This window comes from Polypterus senegalus, chromosome 12 (genome assembly GCF_016835505.1).
Source record: "Polypterus senegalus isolate Bchr_013 chromosome 12, ASM1683550v1, whole genome shotgun sequence".
NCBI classification, from domain to species: Eukaryota; Metazoa; Chordata; class Cladistia; order Polypteriformes; family Polypteridae; genus Polypterus; species Polypterus senegalus.
In genome coordinates, this window is record NC_053165.1 from 15,803,685 (window position 1) to 15,821,894 (window position 18,210).

Consider the following 18,210-nt stretch of genomic DNA (forward strand, 5'->3'; position numbering starts at 1 on the left):
ATTTAAATAAAATTGGGAGTGTGCTCCCCTCAACTTTCACATATACGGAGATAGAGGAAAAGGTCCTCAGAACCACCTCCAGCTGTGTGATGTTCCTCAAATATTATATCGCTTTGTTTCTCATCATAACTAATTGATAATATTGATACACAACCATCCATTTTCTAACCCGCTGAATCCAAATACAGGGTCACGGGGGGTCTGCTGGAGCCAATCCCAGCCAACACAGGGCACAAGGCAGGAACCAATCCTGGGCAGGGTGCCAACCCACCGCAGGACACACACAAACGGGCCAATTTAGAATCACCAATCCACCTAACCTGCATGTCTTTGGATTGTGGGAGGAAACCGGAGCGCCCGGAGGAAACCCACGCAGACACGGGGAGAACATGCAAACTCCACGCAGGGAGGACCCGGGAAGCGAACCGTGCCGCCCCTGATACACAACCATTTATCTCTATTTATTACACTGGTCAACAAGCATTTTGTTACTGGGAGTAACTTGAACAAATTTCACTTGCTGACTCCAAATCTGAAAATCATTTTCGTCCAGCATGTCCCATTTTTTAGTTATGAAGTTCCCGGTCTTGGACAACAAGGGTGACGGGACAGTAAAGGCGATGCGTTTCAGCATTTATGAAATAAGTTTGGTCTCGAGAAAAGTGAAGCCAAAATTAAGGAAGGTGTTTTGGTTGGCAATGAAATCCTTGAACTGATGCTTGATGATGAAACTGAAGCCCACTGAATCAGCACCCTCATTCGTGCAGGTTGTCCAGAATTTCTTGACAGTCACAGAGCAGAGAATAATGCTGAGTTTGTGGAGAACCTGCTGAAGGTATATTAACTTACGGGAGCCAGAATGGCACTGAAGACGCATTTTGTTACATTCCCGTCTCGACTTTTTTCCACCAAATCTAAGCGATGTCAGAGATGAGCATGGGGAAAGATTTCATCAAGATACAAAGGATGATGGAAAACCGATATCAGGGAAAATGTACTCAGAGCATGATGGGTAACTACTGTTGGTTCATGCAAAGAGAGGCAGATGTGTAGTACAAGCGCAAAAGAGAGTGCCTCAGACAATTGAGGCACATTGAGGTAAATTGACATAAACATGTTTAAAAGTGGGCGGCATGGTGGCGCACTGGGTAGCGCTGCTGCCTCACAGTTAGGGGACCCGGGTTCACGACGTGCGTGGAGTTTGCATGTGTCTGCGTGGGTTTCCTCCCACAGTCCAAAAACATGCAGGTTAGGTGCACTGGCGATTCTAAATTGTCCCTAGTGTGCTCAGTGTGTGTGTGTGTGTGTGTCCCCTGTGGTGGGCTGACGCCCTGCCCGGGGATTGTTTCCTGCCTTGCGCCCTGTGTTGGCTGGGTTTGGCTCCAGCTGACCCCTGTGACCCTGTGGTTAGGATATAGCGGGTTGGGTAATGGATGGATGGATGTTTTAAAGTGTCTCTGGTATCGTCTTCTGGCTTGTTTTCAGAATAAACACATTCAAACATAGTGCAAACTCCAGATATCGTGTTGATATATTATATTGATATTCAAAAGTGTCAAAATGGCAATGAGGTGTGTCTGAAAAATCTAATGTGCTAACTTCATTCTGATTTCATATATGAAAAAACGTAATAGAGAGCTGGCCTTAAGTTCTCGGTAGCAAACACAAATATTTTTTTTGTAGACCAGTGTAATCAAACTTTATATTAAAATGATATTTTCACACTTAGGAAGGTCAAAAACGGTGGTGTAATTTTTTTATGATTACATGTGCATTACGTAGAATACGTGCAAAGTAAAAAGTGTTATAGTCACCTAAAAATATAGAAAAAGTGTTAGCATATTATATATAATACGCTACCATGGCTGTTTGATTATATGTCCAGGATTTTCAATCACCTGTAGCTCGCAAACCGTTTGAACTGAAATTTGGTACACATATACTACGTGACGTCTGCTATCCGCTTTCGGGGTGATGATTGACCTCTAAGGTTATTCCTCTTTTTATTTTATTTTATTGTAAAATCAACTCTTGCTAGTGGACAGCAGGGCGGCAGTGTGGCGCATGCGTACAGGCGCCGTTCTCATCCCTACCACCTTCGCTGCCACTTCCTCTACCTCTTCATATCTTAAATCATTCTTGAGGCATATCAAAGACTTAAGTGCAAAATAAAAGTAATTGCAACACAAACCCTGACTTAATCAGTTTTAACGTGAAACGATGGCGATTAAAGCAGAGAAGAAGCAGGCCGCTAGGGTAGAGAAAAGAAGAGCTGCTCAGGAAGCAGCAAGCGCATCAACCTCTGAGCAAACGAATGATAAACGTACAGAGGAAGAGGACGAGAACTAGGAATGTCAAGTGTATTCACTGCACGTTATCGTTAGAGCAGTGCGCCGTTACTGGTATTATATAACGTTTGTTGCAGTAAATTGATACAGGTAAAACTGCATTTAGCGACATTCAATTATGATAAATGATGGCAGAGATAAAATTAAATGTATTACCAGGAACGTGACAGGAATGTAGCAGCTTATTGTTCCCATTACATCTTTAAATTTAACATGGCATGTTCAATATTTACCTGTTATTGTTCAACTGATGATGTATAAATGACAATTAAATTAATAATAGTTATTGAAAGAATATGCATCATATTGAATACACTTTTTAATCTCATGCACACATTTATATTTCCATGATACAAAAAATTCAGATTTGTTGTTTAAATAAAACGCTACTTCCGGTTGAGTAATTTTTCTCAAATTGCATATCTGTTTGCTTTTTATCTTTATAAACATCTACACAAAATTTGAATCATCTATCTGCAATTATAACCATAGTTTACTTGACAATTCTCGAAAACATCTAGTTGCCAAAGTTGCCCAAACGTTGATAGGATTCCTTGGTTTTGATACAAAGCAGGCGTAACAAAATCTCATTCGCCGAGGTCAGAGCATTTTTGACTTGTCATGTTTACACACCGACAGACGGAATTTCAAAAATGGTATTTTCAAACTCAGGAGGGTCTAAAACGTCAAGATCGAATGTTTTCACAATTCCTATACCTTTTGTATACTACGTATACGAGAAAGTAAAAATGAATCAAAAGTTTACATTTGCTTGCTTAGTAGACTCTTTTATCCAAAGTGACTTACAAAAGACGTCCACATAACTGAGTACCCATCAGTTTGGGGGATGGTTTTGGGAACGTGAGTTACGGGACAAGGGGACAGAAATGATCACCACAAGAACTCAGAATAGAATTCAAAACGAATTGGATAAACTTCAGTACTGGGCAGACACTGGGAAAATGCACCAAAGTGCTACATGTGGGCAAAAGGAACGTCATTTATAAATTCAAGATGGGAGACGCCGTCATACAGGAAGAGACTGTTGAAAAGGATTTAGGAGTTTATGTTGACGCAACATTGACGTCGACTAAGCAATGCATAGACGCAATTAAAAAAGGTAAACTGTTAGGTTATACTGAATTTAAGTCAAGGGACGTTACTCTTAACATGTATAATGCACTAGTGAGACCCCATCTGGGGTACTGCATGCAGTTCTGGTCACCACGGTACAAGAAAGACATAGCAGCACTTGAAGCCGTGCAGAGGAGAGCAAGCAAGTGCACCTCAGAGGTTGAGGACGTGTCCTACTGTGACAGACTCAGAGAATTAAAGCTGTTCAGTCTCGAGCAGAGGAGACCACTTGGGGAACTAATCGAGGTCTTCGTATATTCACAGCATCAGAGATGCTGCCAAATTCTTTCAACTACATGGCGGAGTGGTGGCTCTGAGGCTGGGGATCTGAACTGGCAATCGGAAGGAATCCTGTAAATACCAAAAAGGGACTCTGCTCTGTTGGGCCCTTGAGCAAGGCCCTTAACCTGCAATTGCGGAGCGCTTTGAGTAGTGAGAAAAGCGCTATGTAAAAATGTAAAGAATTATTATTAACTAAATGGAAAAATCATGTATTTGAGAACACCAGTGGAAATTAGAACATTAGAACACTCCGGACGAGAACAGGCCATTCAGCCCAACAAAGCTCACCAGTCCTATCCACTTGTATCCTCCAAGAAAACATCAAGTCGAGTGTTGAAAGTCCCTAACGTCTTATTGTCTACCACACTACTTGGTCTCTTATTCCGAGTGTCTATCGTTCTTTGTGTAAAGAAAAACTTCCTAATGTTTGTGCGAAATTTACCCTTAACAAGTTTCCAACTGTGTCCCCATGTTCTTGATGTACTCATTTTAAAAAAACAGTCTCAATCCACTGTGCTAATTCCCTTCATAATTTTAAACACTTCAATCATGTCACCTCTTAATCTTCTTTTGCTTAAACTGTAAAGGCTCAGCTCTTTTAATCTTTCCTCATAATTCAACCCCTGTAGACCTGGAATCAGCCTAGTCGCTGGGAAATTAAGGGGAAGTGCATTTAATAAGAATAATTTGTTACATTTATGCAGTGCTTATCTTACTACTCAAAGCATTTTACATAGCGAGGTGAGGAGCCACGTCAACCACCACTAATGTGCAGCATCCACACAAGTGACAGCAGCCATTTTTGTGCCAGTACACTCACCACACAAGCTGTTAGGTGGTGAAGCCAATTAGAGACGGGGATGATTAGGGGCCAGAATAACTAAGCCATGGTGGGCAATTTAACTGGGACACACCCCACTCTTTACAAAGGATGCCCTGGGGATTTTTTATGACCCCATAGAGTCGGGACCTTGGTTTTAAGTCTCATCTGAGACTCACCATTTTTACAGCTCAGTGTCTCCATCAGTGGGGCATTGGGATCCACACGCAGACCACAGGGTAAGCAAACCACAGGTCTCACCAACACCTCTTCTAGCCGTAGCCTAAGCTTTTCTTGCATGGTCTCCCATCCAAATACTTGCTGGACCCGACCATGCACGGCTTCAGGTGGACTATCTGTTCCAAAGTGCACGTGGTATGGCTGAAGCCAGAAAGCACTTCTTTACGTAAAGAGTTGTGAGACTTGGGAACAGATTACCGAGCCATGGAGTTGAAGCAGAAAGCCGTGACAACCGTTAAGGAGATTCTGGATGAGATATCAGGGCAGCTTGGCTATTAGTGAAACAAACAGGCACGAAGGACTGAAAGGTCTCCTCTCGTTTATAAGATGTCTTACGTTCTAACAAAACACAAGTCAGTTACAACTCCTAGGTTACAAAACCCAGCCGCTGTTACTGTATCAATTAGTCAGAAATTCACCAAATTAAGAGAGTCTTCTAACGCTTCTTAAACACATGGAGGCAAGTCCGAATTTTCGACGGGTGGTGGGCGGCTCGTTCCACCAGCTAGGAGCTACACATGAAGAGTCTGGATTCAGGCTTCACGCCACCCAGATGTGCCATCACCAGATCCCAAAACCCTACTCTAGACTCTCCAACCCTTTAAAGACGCACCACATCCACTGACAGATAAATAACACCAGCCTCACACGTAAACCAGTCATCTGTGCAAACAATGGATAAGCCAAGACTCATTTTCTCAAAATTCATATAGAAACGATTACACAGAGTTAACTATTCCAAAATTAGTGTTCAGGGGAATGGGGTCTATCCTGGCAGTGTTGGACACAAGGCAGGAACCAACCTTTGAAGGGGCACCGATCCATTTTAGGGCATCCTGACTCTCACAGTCACCCTGAGCTGTCTAAATGGAGTTTACCCAACCCTGCTACAGGGTCACGGGGGTCCGCTGGAGCCAATCCCAGCTAGCACAGGGCACAAGGCAGGAAACAAACCCCGGGCAGGGCACCAGCCCACACTTGGGACAGTTTAGGATCGCCAATGCACTTAACCTGCATGTCTTTGGACTGTGGGAGGAAACCCACACAGACATGGGGAGAACATGCAAACTCCATGGAGGGAGAACCCGGGAAGAGAACCTGGGTCTCCTAACTCCGAGGCAGCACCGCTACCCACTGCGCCACCGTGCCACCCATAAGGACTTCAAATTGGACTTTAATTTAGAAAATGCAAAGTAGTAGAAATCCTAGGGCATTGTTTTCTGCTCTAAAGCAGAGGTCACCAGCTCCAGTCCTGGAGGACCACCATGGCTGCAGCTTTTCATTTTATCCCTTTTCTTAATGAGTGACCCGTTTTTGCTCCTAATTAACTTCTTTTGAATTCATTTTAATTGATTTGCTCTTGAAGACTCAGACTCCTTAATTGTTTCTTTTTCCTTAATTAACTGCCAAAGAGTAATGAGATACAAAATGAGCCAAAACAACTAGTGTCCGTCACACAATATCTGAAAATAAAGAAAGGTAAAGGTCTCAGGAACGTCTATCTGTTCAGGTCCCCAAAACATTTTAAATGAGCTCTTAGAAAAGAGAAAAAATCAATAATTTCGGGAATGTCTGCTAATGCACAATGAGAGCAGCAACAAGCCACAAAATTAAAGAACGGGTTTAATTAACGACAAGACTCAGCGCCTCATTAATGAGCTGGTTGGGGTGAAATTGGTTGGAGTTTGAGGCCCTGACCGAGTTGGCCTTCTGTTGGCTCACTCACGTCACATTTAATTTCTGTTTGGGTGCCATTTAAGGAAAGAAATGAAGCAATTCAGAGGAACGATGAAGGCATTCAGGGAACAAATCTTAAAAAAGCAATTCAATTAAAATTAATTCACAAGAAGTTAATTAGCAGGAAAAACAGGGCACTCATTCAAAAAAAAGGGTTGGAATTAAAACCTGCAGCCACGGTGGTCCTCCAGGACTGGACTTGGCGACCCCCTGCTCTAAAGGACGTTTGTGGGCTCAAATCCAGCTGCCATCACTGTGTTGACCCTGAGCAGGTCACCATTTTCCAATCAGAATACCAAAAGAAATGTTGTAAGTCGCCTTGGATAGAGGAGTCAGCCAAATCAGTAAATGTAATGTAATGCAGCATATGCGTCTTTAGGTTCAGTGACAGAATGAAACATTATAGAGCGATTCTTTAGATTTCTTTGTTCCCAGAGTGTGCCATACTTCAATGAGTATGGATCTGCTGGATGTTTTGTAAAGGTAATGTGGAGACTATATGCATGTACTGTATATATGTAATAGTCCAACTAGATTTCCATTATATTGTAGTTTAACTTTTCTCTCATTTTCATTTTATCCATAAAATGTCTTGAAATTCTGTGATGAAGCCTACATAAACAGGATGGGCCAGAAAGGTTCCAGTGCGTCACAGAGAGCTTGACCTCACTAACGTTATGGTGGAATCAATTTAAGGCCAGTCCTGCTTTGCAGCCTACACAATAGCACCCCTCTGTTGCCCCCCACAATCCTAAACCAGATTAGAGAAGTTAACAAAGGATGGATAGATGGTGGTGTAGTGGTCGGACAGTAAGGAGACAAGGGTTACTCGGCATGGTGCTTGCATGTTCTCCCCATGTCTGGGTGGATTTCCTTCCGAATGTCCAAAGACATGAAGATTTGTTAGACTGATGTTATAGATTGTCAGTACTGTGTGTGCTTTTTGGGCCCCAGACAACTGGGTACATGTGGGCCCCTCTGCCTTCTCCCAGGTCATTACATGTCAAAAAAAATCAAGCGTGAGGGGGCGTTCTGTTAGGGCCCTGAACCAGAGTCCTGTTTGTCCCGAGTGTGTGTGTGTATAGTGGTATGACTCTGTGATGGAGTGGCACCCTGTCCAGAGTTTGTTCCTGCCTTGTGCCTTAGGCTTGCTGGGACAGACTACTACTAACCCCCCATTACCACCATACACATGACCCTGCTCAGGATTAGGCGGGCTTAGATAATGGTGTAGATAGATAGATGGTATATAAGTAGCAGTCAAAAATAAACTAGGACTTTAATTGTATCCATAAGTCTTGAAAAATAATGTCTCATTGAAAGTACAGAAAAAAAACAAAAACAATGGAAAAAGTGATCCAGCAGCAGGGTCACAAACAGGGGGTTATGTAGAGTATGTGTTGTACAGGGACCCCCAAGAACATTTATATTATATTTTAGCTTCATAAAATCCATGAAGAATTGAGGATCCAAAAAAAAAACAAATCTTGTTTATCTCCTTCAAAACGGGCTTTTCGCTCCCCTGCCCAGTGGGGCTCGTCACTGCCCCATACAATAAATGGGTTAGTAGTTTGTAGTAAGGTGGGCACATCTCCTTCACATGCTCTTTTTTTTTTTTAGTTTATAAGTGTATTGATTTATTCTTATTTACTATTTTTGGGGTTTCCTTTATTCATTCTTATGGCATTTGTCTCTATTTTGAATGTGTTTCAACTTTTTCTTGGAAATCTCGTAAAGCACTTTGAGTGCCATTCTCTAAATGGGAACGCCCTATAGAAAAAAAGTGTTGCTATTTCTCCTAATGTTAGCACTATCAAATGTATTATTATTAGGAGCTATATTAATAAAACGTATTATTATTATCATCAACGTGCAGTGAATAAACTTGACTTATAGTTTTCCTCCTCTTTCTCTGTATGTTTAGCGTTCATTTGCTCAGATGTCCTGAGCAGCTCTTCTTTCCTCCACCCTAGTGGCCCACTTCTTCTCTTCTTTCATCAGCATCTTTTTGCATTAAAACTGATGAAGTCAGTGTTTGTGTTGCAATTACTTAGTACGTTTTCTTTAAATTTTCACCTAAGCGTTCAATCTGCCTCATAAATGATTTAAGACACGGGTGTCGAACTCCGGTCCTGGAGGGCCGCAGTGGCTGCAGGTTTTCATTCTAACCATCTTCTTCATTAGTGACCAGTTTGTGCTGCTAATTAACTGGACTCAGGCCCCTTAGTTTTTTCTTTTTCCTTAATTAGCAGCCAAACAGTAATGAGACGCAAAACAAGCGGCCACATGACCATCTTACCTGTGCCAATCACAGATTATCTTAAAATGAAGAAAGGTGACTGTCTTGGTAAGGTTGATTGCTCAGGTCACCAAAACATTTTGACAGTGTCCTTGGTAAAAAACAAACAAATCAACAGTTTTGGAAATGTCTGCTGTGGCAGAAAGAGAGCAGCAACAACCCATTGAATTAAATAACGGGTTTAATTATCAGCAAGAATCAGCTTCTCATTAAGAGACTGGTTGGAGTGAAATTGGCTTAGCTGGTCACCTGTTAGCTCATTTCATTTTGGCGCCATTTAATAAAGAAAGGAATAAATTCTGGAGACTGAATCCTTAAAAGGCTATTAAAATGAAGGGGAAAGGAGTTAATTAGCAGTGAAAACTGGTCACTGATTAGGAAAAGGGTCAGAATGAAAACCTCCAGGCCCGGAGTTCGACACTCCTGATTTTAGATATGAAGAGGTAGGGAACGAGAACGGCGCACGTACGCATGCGCAGCACGGCCGCCCTACTGGCCACTGCCGAGAGTTGATTCTACAATAAAATAAAATACAAATAAAAAGAGGAATAACCTTGGAGGTCAATCATCACCCCGAAAGTTGATAGTAGACGTCACGTAGTATAGGTGTACCACATTTCAGGTCAATCGGGCAAACGGTTTGCGAGCTACAGGTGATTTAAAATCCTGCACTGACAAACGGACAGCCACGGTAGCGTATTATATGAGAAGATAAGGCGCTATATTAATAAAATGTATTTTTTTTTATTATTATTGTTCTGACAATGCCGATTGTTACCGCTCAGTTTATCACCGCGTATTCTTTAATATGATGGTGCTACGTGAGCTCACCTGTGGCCATCAATGAATGATCGGAATGAATGAATGCAGATAGTGTTAGGAATAATAAAAACATATGGAGACGACTATTTAAGGCATGTGATAATTCTGGTAAACTGTCCAGTTGTTCATCTAATTAGCAACCTTCTGTGATTGGAAAGATCGGCTAAGCTTAACTCTGCATTTCTAAAAGTATTGCAAGCCACCAAATGTTTTCTCCACAATCAATGCCATCTTGATTTCTCTTCTGCACTCATCCGCTCTGTTAACAATACTATCGAAAAACGTATTCCTGTATTAAAAGTATGTTTTACAGCCCACAATGTTTTTTTTTTTACTTTTAGTTATCTGGACATGTGCTTTGAACCAACCTTGGAAAATGACGCTAGGAATAGAAAGAATTGAACCGAAGTTGACTGATGAGTAATAAACGGAACTGAATGGAGTAATGCTTACTGTTTGCTGGGGTTAATCCCCCTCCCTAAATCTAAATGTATAGAATGCTCTGGTAAGGTTCTTTATAATTCCGAAATATGTAAAAGCGTTACATAAAATGATTACGAATTAATGGATTGTTTTTAATTACTAGTCTAAGTTAGATTAACTAAGCAAGTCAGCTATCAAACGATATTTACGTTTAAATGATCACTTTTGAGCATATTGGAATGAAAAACCGTGCTTGATGAAATCTTTAATGTCTGCGAGATTGTTTTAAAATAAGCGTCTTATTATAAAAAGAGCGCTGTGATTGTTTTTGCCTTGAAAGTAAAAAGGATTACCTGATTGCATGAAACGTCATAGAGCCACTCGAGTCGACTCCCTAAAGTTCACACAGAGAGTTACATTTCTTTTTTTTTTTTCAATTCTAACCTAAGATTTAAAGCCCAGATTGACTTCAGTTTGGAAATTCGGCGTAAACAGAAATGCCTTTACGACTTCGCAAAGTAAATAACAGCTGCGGTACCTCAAGGGGGTTACGGACAGGAAATGCCCACCTGGCGAAAATGATAAATCAGCAGAAATGCAGAGAGAGAGAGGAAAAAAAAATCAGAATACTCACCTCTAAAAATAAAGCCATGTTCCCAAATATTCAAAATCGCGAGATGCATGCCGTGGCGCACCAACTCTTGACCTGAACTTCTTCCCTTTCACGATCGCCTCTCTCTCTCTCACTTTGCAGTTCACACCCCTTCTCCCACGTAATTCTTCACGAAGTTGAAGTACACGGGTGACAGTAAAAGAGAGAGAGAGAGAAGTTAGAGCCCGCCCTCAAGCGTCACTCCTCATTGCGCAAGCAGAGGGAAGCGGAGCTCCACTGATTTCTACTGCGGCGTTTCAGAGAGTATGGGATGTCCTGCTCTGCACCGGCGTTAAATCTAAGGATCCCCGAGAATACGTTCAAGTACTTTAAGAAATCGGCATAACGAAGCGGAATCGTTCATTCATTCGCTTGGATTGAGACCCGCATATCCCAATCTGGATCGCGTGAAAGTAATGCCAGTTTATGTACCCCTGGACGAGGCTGAAGTTAGCTCCTTATTCAGCTGGGAACTTCTTCGCGGCTCCTTATTCGCTTCCTCGAGCGAGCCAGGGACGTTCTTAGGCATACGCGAACTGCGCATTCCTGTAGGGCCCCGACCGTGAGGGGGGCCCCCGGCCCGGCCCCGACTTACAATTTTTTTGTTGTTGTTGTTGTCGGACTGTGGGCCTGGGGCCCCTGCCACTGCAGCCGTCTGTGCCAGTCCCACACGTCATCACATTTGGTTCCACCAAAAGCTTCTGCTCTGCAAAGTTTGCAATTCGTATAGGAGAATAGCTTGCAAGATTCTTCCCCGAACGTCGCGATAGCTCTACGCATTGCTTTGACCATCCCTGTAACGGTCGCGTCTGCTGAGCGCAGCTTTTCCAAGCTCAAGCTAATTAAGGATGATTTGAGGACCAGCATGACCCAAGAGCGACTGAATGGTTTGGCATCAATATCAGTTGAGGAAGATGTTGGCCAAACCCTTGATTATTCGGAACTGATAAAGGATTTCGCCAGGATGAAAGTGCGGAAAGTAGATTTCTTACTTTAATTAAAGTCTTCAGGAAATTCAGTTCAGTGCATCTCTTAGTCTTATTAACAATGGTAATTTATTATCCAAATTGCAATCTTCACCTAAATCCCTAATAATATTGTCACACCGTCGTAACTTTGCCAAATGCACAATAGCAAACGTTAATTTTAGAGATACATTTCGGATTTATTCAGAGAGATTCTCATAAAATCATGAAATATCCTTATATTACCTGCCTTTACCAGATCCGGAACAAAATCAGTATTTTATCACTCTGCATACACACAAGCATACATGTAGGCCTACTGGTCATCTAAGGCCTTTTCTGGACATTTTATCACCTTCCTGAACTTCAGGGGGGGGGTCGCTCCACCGCCCGGACCCCCATCCTGGGCCTGCACATTTCTGAACCGCGTAGGGTCCCCCCCAAACTGCTAAGAACGGCCCTGAGCCAGCTACCCATTTACACAGCTTGTGGCCCAATGCGGGCAAAAGGGTCAAATAGACTGGCAAAGTTGGCACATTCTCATATCTAATGAATGAGATACACTATTGTTTAGAGGGCACTGCACCGGGTTGAATGGTGTTTGGGCCACCCTAATATTTGTTTTAACATTTTATTGAATTTACCTTTTTTTTTAATTGTAGTTGAGTTATTCACGGCCCAACACAGCTAACTGGGTTAAATGGACTGGCAAAGCTTGTACATTCTAACTTTTAATGAGTGAGATTTACTAGGATGTTTAAAATGCACTGTACAGGGTTAAATGGGTGCCACCCAAATTTTCATAGTTTTGTGACAAAACTGATATTGAGTTCTGTTCTGCCCAACATGAGTAATTAGGTCAAATGGATTGGAAAATTTGGGACCATCCCATAATTGATGAATGGGATTTACTGTAATGCTTAAAGAGCACTATAAAGGGTTAGATGGCATTGAGCCACTTTAATTTTCACAGTTTTGTGTAAAGACAGAATGTCTTTTTTAAAGTGTAGTTCAGTTTTGCCCAGTCCAATGAGGGTAAATGGGTCAAACGCGCTGGCAAAGTTGACATACTCAATTCCAACTTAATAAAAGTACAAGTGTCGGTATGTCTGTGTACCTGTGTGTCTGTCCAGTTGCTTTGTCTCAGTTATTCCACACCCAAAGTAATGTCAGAGGGGGTGAGGTTGTCAATAATGCAGCCTGCAGAGTGAGGACGAGAAGAGGCATTAGAATACAGCGCCACTCTGTGGACTGGCAAGGAATTGCCACCACTAGTGTATTGAAGCCAGGGGTTGGCAAACTTAGTCCTGGAGGACCGCAGTGGCTGCAGGTTTTTGTTCCAACCCAGTTACTTAATTTGAAAACAATCCTTGCCAATAATTTAATGTCATGGCTGGTTTGTGCTTTGACTCTGCCATGTCAGCTCATTCTCATACCCTAGATTTGTTTTTTCCCCTTTCTAAGGACATCATTCAAATGATTTGAAGTCTAAAACGGAGGAGCAATTCTCAGTCTTTCACTTTTTCTCTTCATTTTCCTTCCAAGTGTTTAATTAAACCAAATAGTTTGTGATAAAAACACAAAGGTATGAATAGAAACAAGCTAAATGGAGAACTGCTGGTTTCTTTCATGAATTGTCTCTTACTGCTAATAAGGAGCCATTAAAAATGAAAATACAGCTGTTTAAGATGAAAATAAGCAAGAGGGGTTTTAAAATCTTAACGAGCGAGACAACTGAAATGGATCAGAAGTGTCACTTGAGCAGTAAGAGTTTCTTATTAAGCAATTGGGTTGGAGCAAAAAACCTGCAGCCACTGCGGCCCTCCAGGAACGACTTTGCCCACCACTGGTTTAAGCTGTCTCCAAGATGAACGTGTGTGACGATAGAAAGATAGAAAGGCACTATATGATAGATAGATTTAATAGCACCATATAATAGATACTGCGGTGGGCTGGCACCCTGCCAGGTTTGTTTCCTGCCTTGCGCCCTGTGTTGACTGGGATTGGCTCCAGCAGACCCCTGTGACCCTGTAGTTAGGATATAGCAAGTTGGATAATGGATGGATGGATGGATATAATAGATAGATAAATAGAGAGACAAATAAAGCACTATACAATAATTCAATCGATAGCTAAATAGACAGATATGAAAGGCACTATATAATAGATAGATATATACAGAGAGAGATAAAGCACTATTTAAAAGATACTCTATTGGCTTTTCAAAGTTATTAATTTAGGTATGTTTACAAGCCTTAAATTTTACGCCGTTTGTCTTGCTCTCTCTCTCAGGGGTGGGGGTCAACTTGTTATTAACTCAATTTTACTTTTTGTAAAAATTGATTGATTTGTATGGAATGATTGCAATTAAATTAATAAAACTTCAAAAAAATAAAAAATAAATAAATAAATAAATAAAAGATAGTTCAATAGATAGCTAGATAGACAGATATGAAAGGCACTATACAATTGATAGATAGATAGATAGATGTGAAAGGCACTATATGATAGACTGATATACAGATAAATAGAAAGATGTAAAAGGCACTATATGATAGATAGATAGATAGATAGATAGAGAGACTGATAAAGCACTATACAATAGTTCAATCAATAGCTAAATAGATGGATATAAAAGGCACTATATAATAGATATATATATATATACAGACAGAGATAAAGCAATATATTATAGATAGTTCAATAGATAGAAAGATATGAAACGCCCTATATAATAGGAATATAGATAGATAGATTTAATAGCATTATATAATAGGTAGATACTGTAAATGGATAGAGACTGATAAAGCACTATACAATAGTTCAATCGATAGCTAAACAGACAGATATGAAAGGTGCTATAAGCTGTAATTGATAGATATAATAACACCATGTAATAGACAGATAAATAAATGAAAGGCACTATATAATAGATAGATACATAGATATATAGAGGATAAAGCACTATATAATAGTGCAATAGACAGCTAGATAGACAGATATAAAAGGCACTATATGATAGATAGATAGACAGACAGATGGATTTAATAGCACCATATAATATAGGGTGGTCCAGATCTAATTACGCAATTTTCATTACGCTATAACTTAAATTTATTACATAGAAAATCACCCGAAAAATCCCAGACCATCGAGAAGTGTGCAAACTGACGACATGAAGAATCATCTTTGCACCGAACTCGAATCATCCCCGCATAAATCAAAGTCATCCAGACGATCTGGATCTGCATAATTAGATCTGGACCACCCTGTAGATAGATAGATAGATAGATAGATAGATAGATAGATAGATAGATAGATAGATAGATAGATAGATAGATAGAAGTATAGCAGGCAGGGATAGATACAGTAGATAGATAGATAGATAGATAGATAGATAGATAGATAGATAGATAGATAGATAGATAGATAGATTACGGGTGATCTACATTGAAAAAATTCTGTGATTTCTAACGCTGCACCACCACTGATGATTTAAATCCACGTGATTCAATGTTGATTAACGATAAAGTATGAAAACTTCCAAAGTGGTGAATATGTTTTGTAGGCACTGTAACATCTGACATTACCATTCCTCACCATACCGAATGCTTTGTCACTGGTGAATTTCCAAAGGAAGGTGCAAGTCCATTTCACACCCAATAAGAGAGTGTCATCAGCTCCCAGTGGTGAATGTCTTCAACTCCTTACACTTCACTTTACAGAGCTCATCAAAGGCTGTAATTCAAAACACACGCTGCAATCACAGGCTTTTGGTATAATGTCTAAGAAAAATCAAACTAGCATAGGAGGCAGAACTTGAGGCTATAAAAGAGAAGGGTGGTTGTCCCGTGTAACTGCCATCTTGGGTGCAAGTCCTGTTCCCCCTCAGTCTTTGTGTTTGTTTTCATCAAGTACTTTGGCTTTACTTCTACATTCCAAGGATGTGAAACTTTCATTAATTGGCGACTCTCCATTTGAATGTGTATATGAGTAGAAGCCGAGACGAACGGTGTCCTATTCCATGTTGTTTCCTGCCTTGCGAGTGACGCTGTATGTTATGTCATTTGAGAACCTCCATTTTTGACACTGGAATGATGAAATTACCCAGAGTGCTTCAAATGAGGCCCATGTCCTAGAAATGGCTACGAATGTCACTTTTCAATGGGAACAAGAATGGTTGCTGATTTCAGGAATCTTTCTACTAAACCAAGAACTCCAAAGCAGGTATTACTTTACACTGACATTTCCATACCATACCAATAAGAGAAATGAGTGGCCTTTCAGGGTGATGTTCTTTCACCAACACGTAGTCACTTGGTGTGCTAGTAACATTGCCTCTGACTTGCTACTGTGTGTGAGTGTAAATAAGAATCAAAAGTATGAAAAAGAAAATAGTACAACCTGTTGTATAGTCTATTTGGCCCGATGGTTCTGTTTTTATTTCATGATCTATATAGAGGTAAACCAGTGTATGATCCTTTCACTGTACACTGCTATTGTCAATATACACTCTTACATAATAATTAGTACATTGCATTTCAGTAATTGAAGGCATTATACTGTAAAGCGATGTCAAAAAAATTAAAATAACATTCTAAACTCACCTAATCCACCTAATTCAGCAGTGCAAAGGGCTGCAGCCTGTCCTGGTATCGTCAGGCACACGGCAGGAACCAAACCAGACAAGGTGCCAGTCCAGCACAGAGTCTGCTCACATGCACACAAACTGACATTAGAACAATTATCCTAAAATAAATAAATAGGGTGCTGCCTCACAATTCAGGCATCCTGAGTTCAAATCTTGCGCACAGATGCCGTCTTTCTGGAGTCTATAAATTCTCGCCATGTCTGTGTGGGTTTTCCTTCTGACATCACAGGTCAGGTTAACTGATGAATACAAATCTGAAGTCAAGTCTGAGTGTGGGTGACAGAAGGACTGACACCTTGTCCTGTGCTGCTTTCTGCTATGGCACCCAGTGCTGCCAGGAGAAGTGCTGGTCCTCCGGCATCCTGAATTTTATTAAGTAATCCTGTCAATGACAGGTTAATTCTTACTTAATAAAACCAAAAAAAAAAAAAAAATTAACACACCAGTAAAAATACAATTTTGATTAGAGGTTAATAATCAATAGCATTATATTCTATTACATACTAAAAGACAGTAGAAAGTGAAATCAAGGTTCCTATTTTTATGAACAATAAGGCTTCATGATTCCTTGAAACTTTAAACAAAAATGATGCATTACGCTTTAATACCTGAAGTCATCAGTATTTTAAAAAATGGCCACTTGCCTGGGTTATTGGACATTCGTTATACTGTATTTTGAACGCATTTGTACATTCATAAATATAGAGAAAAATCAGCTTTAAACACTTATTTGTCAGCTAAGTCACATAATCAGTCATACAAAAGAGTTACTTCAGTGTTCAGTTGAGCGCTGCCAACAAACAATAGGTTCGTCATCCTCATCGATGAAGGACACCGTTTAAACTGAATTATTAGTCTGATTTGTTTGTAAATTAGGAAATGATGCAGCATAGATAGTAAGGCACCTTTAGAACTGAATTATTAATCTAATTATTCCGATTAAGATCTAATAATCTAATTAATCTGATGTTTTCTAAATTAGGAAATGATACAGCATAGATCAGGGGTGAGCAAAGTCATTCTTGGAGGGCCGCAGTGTCTGCAGGTTTTTGTTTCAACTCAGTTACTTAATCAGAAGCACTTGTTGCTCAAGTAACTCTTCTGCTTCATTTTAGTTGTCTCACTCATTAAGATTTTGAACCCTTATTGCCTATTTTAGTCTTAAACAGCTGTATTCTTGGTTTTTAATTGCTCCTTAATAGCAGTAAGATGCAAAGGACAAAAGAAACCAGCATTTCTCCATTTAACTTGTTTCCACTTACACCGGTGTGTATTTATCGTGCACTATTTGGTTTATTAAATACTTAGAAAGAAAGTGAAGAGAAAAAAAGTGAAGGGCTGAGAATTACTCCTCAGTTTTAGACTTCAAATAATTTGGACGATATTCTTAGAAAGGAAAAAAAATCTAGGATATGAGAATTGCCTGACATGACAGATTTAAAGCATTAAAAAGTCATGAAATTAAATTATTGGCACGGATTATTTTCTAATTAAGAACAAAAACCTGCAGCCTCTGCGGCCCTCCAGGACTGACTTTGCCCACCCCTGACATAGATAGTAAGGCACCTTTAGAACTGAATTATTAATCTAATTAATCCGATTAAACTGTAATAATCTAATTAATCTGATTTATTCTAAATTAGTAAATGATGCAACATAGATAGTAAGGCACCTTTAGAACTGAATTATTAATCTAATTAATCCAACTAAACTGTAATAATCTAATTAATCTGATTTATTCTAAATTAGTAAATGATGCAACATAGATAGTAAAGCATCTTTAGAACTGAATTATTAATCTGAATTCAAATTGACTAAATTAGTAAATTGATGCAAT

The 18,210-nt window shown here is 40.2% G+C and overlaps 1 protein-coding gene across 3 annotated transcripts in view; it reads right to left on the reverse strand.

Moving 5' to 3' along the window:
- Nucleotides 1-10,892, reverse strand: part of LOC120540350 (macrophage-stimulating protein receptor-like) — a 115,422-nt gene extending 104,530 nt beyond the window's left edge. For 2 of the 3 annotated variants that reach the window (XM_039771028.1, XM_039771029.1), the window contains exon 1: nt 10,740-10,891. The gene's annotated coding sequence lies outside the window, so the exon portion shown is untranslated. Of the gene's footprint in view, nt 1-10,739 lie in introns of all 3 variants that reach the window. The other variant, XM_039771030.1, reaches the window with a different exon arrangement.
- Between the last annotated feature and the right edge of the window lie 7,318 nt (nt 10,893-18,210).